Raw genomic sequence first — 6,274 nt, 5'->3', positions numbered from 1 at the left:
AACACAAACAAAATGCAAACACAAACAAAATGCAAACACAAACAAAAAAATCTAATGCGAACAAACAAAAAACACACGCAAACACAAAAAAACATGCGAATTGGCTGGTGTTTTTACTGTTTGCAGCATTTGTCTGTTTGCTACATGTGGTGCATTTGTGGTTGCATGTGTTTTTGTGTTTGCATGCAGGTTTTTTTGTTTGCGTTTGATTTTTTTTGTGTTTGTATTTGTTTTTTGTGTTCGCATTTTTTTTGTGTTTGCATGTTTTTTGTGTTTGCATTTGATATTTTAAGACCCTGATGATGCAAAACACAAGTGGACTTAATGTTCCCTTGCCAGGACGTGGGTCACCGGGGCCCCTCTATGGAGTCAGGCCTGGAGGTGGGGCACGCGGGCATGCGCCTGGTGGCCAGTCTTTTGCTCATGGAGCTCGGCCGGGCACAGCCCGAAGAGGAGACGTGGGTCCCCCTTCCCATGGGCTCACCACCTGTGGGAGGGGCCAAAGGGGTTGGGTGCAATGTGGGATGGGTGGTGGCCGAGGGCGGGAACCCTGGCGGTCTGATCCTCGGCTACAGAAGCTGGCTATTGGGACGTGGAATGTCACCTCACTGGTGGAAAAGGAGCCTGAGCTGGTGTGTGAGGCTGAGAGGTTCCGGCTAGAAATAGTCGGACTCACCTCTACGCATGGCTCGGGCTTTGGAACCAGTTTCCTTGAGAGTGGCTGGACACTCTTCCACTCTGGAGTTGCCCCTGGTGAGAGGCGCCGAGCAGGAGTGGGCATACTTATTGCCCCCCAGCTTAGTGCCTGTGTGTTGGGGTTCACCCCAGTGAATGAGAGGGTGGCCTCCCTCCGCCTACGTGTGGGGGGACGGGTTCTGACTGTCGTTTGTGCTTATGCACCAAATGGCAGTTCGGATTATCCGCCCTTTTTGGAGTCCTTGGAGGGGTACTGGAAAGTGCACCTCCTGGGGACTCCCTTGTTCTGCTGGGGGGCTTTAATGCTCATGTGGGCAATGACAGTGAGACCTGGAGGGGTGTGGTTGGGAGGAACGGCCCCCCCGATTTGAACCCGAATGGTGGATTGTCAATAACGAACACCTTGTTCAAGCATAAGGGTGTCCATATGTGCTCTTGGCACCAGGACACCCTAGGCCGCAGTTCGATAATCGACTTTGTCATCGTCTCATCTGATCTGCAGCCACATGTCTTGGACACTCGGTTGAAGAGAGGGGCAGAGCTGTCCACTGATCACTACCTGGTGGTGAGTTGGCTCCGATGGTGGGGGAGAATGCTGGTCAGACCTGGCAGACCCAAACGTATTGTGAGGGTTTGCTGGGAACGTCTAGCAGAGTCTCCTGTGAGAGGAAGCTTTAACTCCTACCTCTGGGAGAACTTTGAACATGTTCCGGGGGAGGTGGGGGACATTGAGTCCAAGTGGGCCATGTTCCGTGCCTCTATTGTCGAGGCAGCTTACCGGAGCTGCGGCCACAAGGTTGTTGGTGCCTGTCGCGGCGGCAACCCTCAAACCCGATGGTGGACACCATCGGTGACGGATGCTGTCAGGCTGAAGAAGGAGTTCTATCGGGCTTTTTTGGCCTGTGGGACCCTGGAAGCAGCTGGTGGGTACCGGCAGTCCAAGCGACATGCGGCTCGGGTGGTCGCTGAGGCAAAAACTCGGGCATGGGTGGAGTTCGGAGAGGCGATGGGGATTGACTTCTGCACAGCTTCGAGGCAATTCTGGTCCATCATCTGGTGTCTCAGGGAGGGAAAGCGGTACACCACCAACACTGTTTACAGTGGGAGTGGTGTGCTGCTGACCTCCACTCGGGATGTCGTGGGTCGGTGGGCAGAATACTTTGAAGACCTCCTCAATCCCACTGGCACGTCTTCCACTGAGGAAGCGGAGCCTGGGGACTCTGGGTCAGGCCCTCCAATCTCTGGTGCTGATGTCACAGAGGTGGTTAAAAACTTCTCGTGGTAGGGCTCCGGGGGTGGATGAGATTCGCCCTGAGTTCCTTAAGGCTCTGGATGGTGTAGGGTTGTGTTGGCTTACGGGACTCTGCAATATTGCGTGGACATCGAGGGAAGTTCCCCTGGATTGGCAGACTAGGGGTGGTGGTCGACCGTAGAGTGTGTTCCAACTACAAGAGGATCACGCTCTTAAGCCTCCCTGGTAAGGTCTATTCAGGGGTTCTGGAGAGGAGGGTCCGTCGGATAGTCGAACCTCAGATTCAGGAGGAGCAGTGCGGTTTTCATCCTGGTCTTTGAACACTGGACCAGCTCTACACTCTCTACACTCTCAGCAGGGTCCTGGAGGGTGCGTGGGAGTTTGCCCAACCGGTCTACATGTGCTTTGTGGACTTGGAGAAGGTGTTCGACCGCATCCCTCGGGGAACCCTGTGGGAGGTACTCTGGGAGTATGGGGTATCGGGCCTTTTGATATGGGCTGTTAGGTCCCTGTATGACTGGTGTCAGAGCCTGGTTTGTATTGCCGGCAGTAAGTCGGGATTGTTCCCGGTTAGAGTTGGACTCCGCCAAGGTTACCCTTTGTCACCAATTCTGTTCATAACTTTTATGGACAGAATTTCTAGGCGCAGCCAAGGTGTTGAGGGAATCCTTTTTGGTGGCTTTAGGATTGCGTCTCTGATTTTTGCAGATGATGTGGTCCTGTTGGCTTCATCAGATCGTGATCTACAGCTTTTGCTGGAGCGGTTCGCAGCTTAGTGCGACACAGCCGGGATGAGGATCATTTCCTCCAAGTCCGAGGCCATGGTCTTGAGCCGGAAAAGGGTAGAGTGCCTTCTCTGGATCAGGGAGGAGGTCCTGCCGCAAGCAGAGGAGTTCAAGTATCTTGGAGTCTTGTTCACGAATGAGGGAAAAATGGAACGTGAGATCGATAGGCAGATAGGTGCAGCATCTGCAGTGAAGCGGGCGCTGTACAGGTCTGTCGTAGTGAAGAGAGAGCTGAGTCAAAAGGTGAAGCTCTCAATTTACCGATCGATCTACATTCCTACCCTCATCTATGGTCATGAGCTTTGGGTTGTGACCGAAAGAACGAGATTTTGGATACAAGCGGCCAAAATGAGTTTTCTCCGCAGGGTGTCTGGGCTCTCCCTTAGAGATAGGGTGAGAAGCTCGATCATCCGGGAGGGACTCAGAGTAGAGCTGCTGCTTCTCCACGTCGAGAGGAGCCAATTGAGGTGGCTCGGGCATCTGTTTAGGATGCCTCCTGGACGCTTCCCTGCTGAGGTGTTCCGGACACGTCCCACCGGGAGGAGACCCAGGACACGCTGGAGGGACTGTTTCTCGCCTGGCCTGGGAACGTCTTGGGATTCCCCCGGAGGAGCTGGACCAAGTGGCTGGGGAGAGGGAAGTCTGGGCCTCCCTACTTAGGCTGCTACCCCCGCGACCTGACCCCGGATAAGTGGAAGAAAATGGATGGATGGTGGCTAGTTAATAGCTTAAGGGAGCACTACCACCACCAGGTGGTAAGACGAGTTGGATTCTGGACACCGCCTAAAGAACAGGTCCAGAAGTGTAAATGGAAACGTAATGACAGACGAGCTGATATGAACCGACCCGAACTTACCTGATCCGCACCGTAACAGTAGAAAAGGGGCATGAAACTTGTAAGACTCCAGCCCTCGAGGCCTGGAGTTTGACACCCCTGCTCTAGAGCCTGTCTTGTGTGGGATTTCTCCTTCTGCCTGGCTCCTGAGTTAGTGGGTACGCTGCCTGCTCTGTGGTACAGAGTCCTGATGACTCCTAACTTGTGCTCCAAAGGATGATGGGAGTCAAACTGTAAATACTGGTCTGTGTGGGTGGGTTTGTGGTACACCTCAGTTTGCAAATGTCCTCTATCAGAAACTGAGACCTCATAGTCCAAGAAAGCCAACCTGCCATTTTTACACCTTCTTGTGTGAACTTGATGTATTTATCCACAGAGTTGATGTGATCAGTAAAATGTTGGACTTCATGAGATTTAATTTTAACCCAGGTGTCATCAACATACCTGAACCAATGACTTGGTGGTGTTCCTGAAAAGGACGCCATGGCTCTCTTTTCTACCTCCTCCATGTACAGGTTGGCCACAATAGGAGAAACTGGAGACCCCATAGCACACCCATGTTTCTGCCTATAATATTGCTCCCCATATGTGAAGTAGGTTGACTGCAGGCACAGTTTCAAGAGTTGACACAGTTGTTCTGTGGAAAGCGTGGTCCTGCTGCTCAGGGTGGTGTCTGATTTTAATCTTAAACTGACCACCTCTACTGCATCATCAACAGGAATGCACATAAAGAGATAAGAGGTAAGAGATTTTCCTGGACATTTGCAAAAAGCACAACATTCTAGATCAAATTTAAATCTTTTGTGTAAAAAAATCTGCCACTGGGTATATTTTGTGAGTGATTTTGAAATGTGTCTCTTGAACCTTTGGTGCAATTGGCCATTTGATGTACTTGGAGAATGCCTTCTCTATTATAATCAGATTTGTTGTTACTAGTATACTTTTATTGTAATCATTAAACAGTATATATTTTAAGGCAGTCACAAGTACAACATTATTGCATTTCTTATCAGTTAAACTACACTCTCCAATTTTCAGTGTGGTTAGCGTTGAAGTAACATTGGAATATCTTAAGGTGTTCTGGATTAAATTAATGAGAGCTACAGGAATAGCTTAGCATATTTTTAGATATTATAACAAGTACAGTTGAGATTAAATTTACTGGTAAAATCTCTGTGATTTAACAAAACACCATTGCTGTCCATTAAATCAGTGACAAATAAAATACCTTTCTCATACCAGTCAGTTTTAAAAATAGATTTTCTATTAACCAATATGGATTTATTATTCCACAGTAAGGATCCGTGTGGGGTAAAATTGTGGGTGAATATCAATTCAATTCAATTCAGTTTATTTATATAGCACCAAATCACAACAAAGTTGTCTCAGGGCACTTTACAGAAACATTCACATACATAAAAGTCAATTAGTAAAGTTCTCTATCTAAGGAGGCCAGCAGACAAGATGAATCTTGGCTTTGTTGCAGTTTGCCATCATTTTCCAGAACTGCAAAACTTGTTTGTGGAAATTAGATAGTAAGATAGGGATCTTGGTTAATTCAAAATCACATTTAAGCAAAAAGTCCAGGCCACCAAGCTTATTAAATATGGCTCTAGGGCAGGGGTGGGCAAACTTCTAGACTTGCGGGCCACACAGAGTTCTAAAATTGGAGCGAAGGGCCAGGCCAGGAACAGATGGATGGAGTGTTTGTGTGATGTTACATCCCAGCGCAATAATAGCCACCGGGACGCTATTAATTATGGGCAATTCCACCTTCTGCACCACTCAAGCAACCACTAAGTCAGGATTATATGATAGAACAGTGATTTTATTTACAATAGTGAGATTATTGACTTTGTGGAGTTTTACCAACTTCAGGCCAAAACAACAAACAAAACAAACCACTGTATTTTCTCTTACCTGAAGAAAAATAAAATGAACCAAACCACAAGTCTCTTACCTCACTATGCTAATCGAATACAGGAGAAAAGTTAAAATAAAGTGGCAGCTCACCTCTACAGACTCCTCACAAAACTTTTTACAACAACAGGATCTAAAGTTGATGACAGGTCAGCTGTGGCAGGTTGGGAATGGAAGCAGATGTCATCTTCCTGCAGCTCCTCTATGTAGCAACACAACAGAGTACCTGGACAATAATTCACACGTTTTTGTCTTTCACATTTCTTTTGATAATTCACACACAATTAACAGTTTCACACACGCACACAGCAAAGCATGACTTACAGTGATTCCTGATGGATGAAAAATAATTTCCTGGTCGGGGTTTCCGCTTTCACTTTATCCTGGATTCGTCAGCAGTCAGACATGTTTTCCACTTAAATTTGTTGATCTGTCCGTTGTGACATTGAAGTTTACGTCACAGAAGCTTCATTCAATCTACATACATAATGTAGGTAAAAACATCCCTGATGCATCCATACATTTCTATGCTGATGACACAGTTGTTTATTGTCGAGCTAAAACTGTTGCTAAGGCTTTCCAGCTTTTGAAATCTGCATTCAACATCATCCAGACTGATTTGTTCTGCCTCAAACTTGTCCTAAATGCCGACAAAACCAAAGGGATGCTTTTTTCAAATAGGAAGTTGGTCCCAGCAGTTCTTCCTCCGATTTTATCCTCAAATGGTGTCCCCATTGAGTTTGTTGATTCCTATAAATATTTGGGTATCTTGGTCGACTCACATCT

Source organism: Nematolebias whitei, chromosome 6 (genome assembly GCF_014905685.2).
Source record: "Nematolebias whitei isolate Nwh7 chromosome 6, NemWhi1, whole genome shotgun sequence".
NCBI lineage: Eukaryota > Metazoa > Chordata > Actinopteri > Cyprinodontiformes > Rivulidae > Nematolebias > Nematolebias whitei.
Note: the sequence above shows the minus strand (reverse complement) of the source record.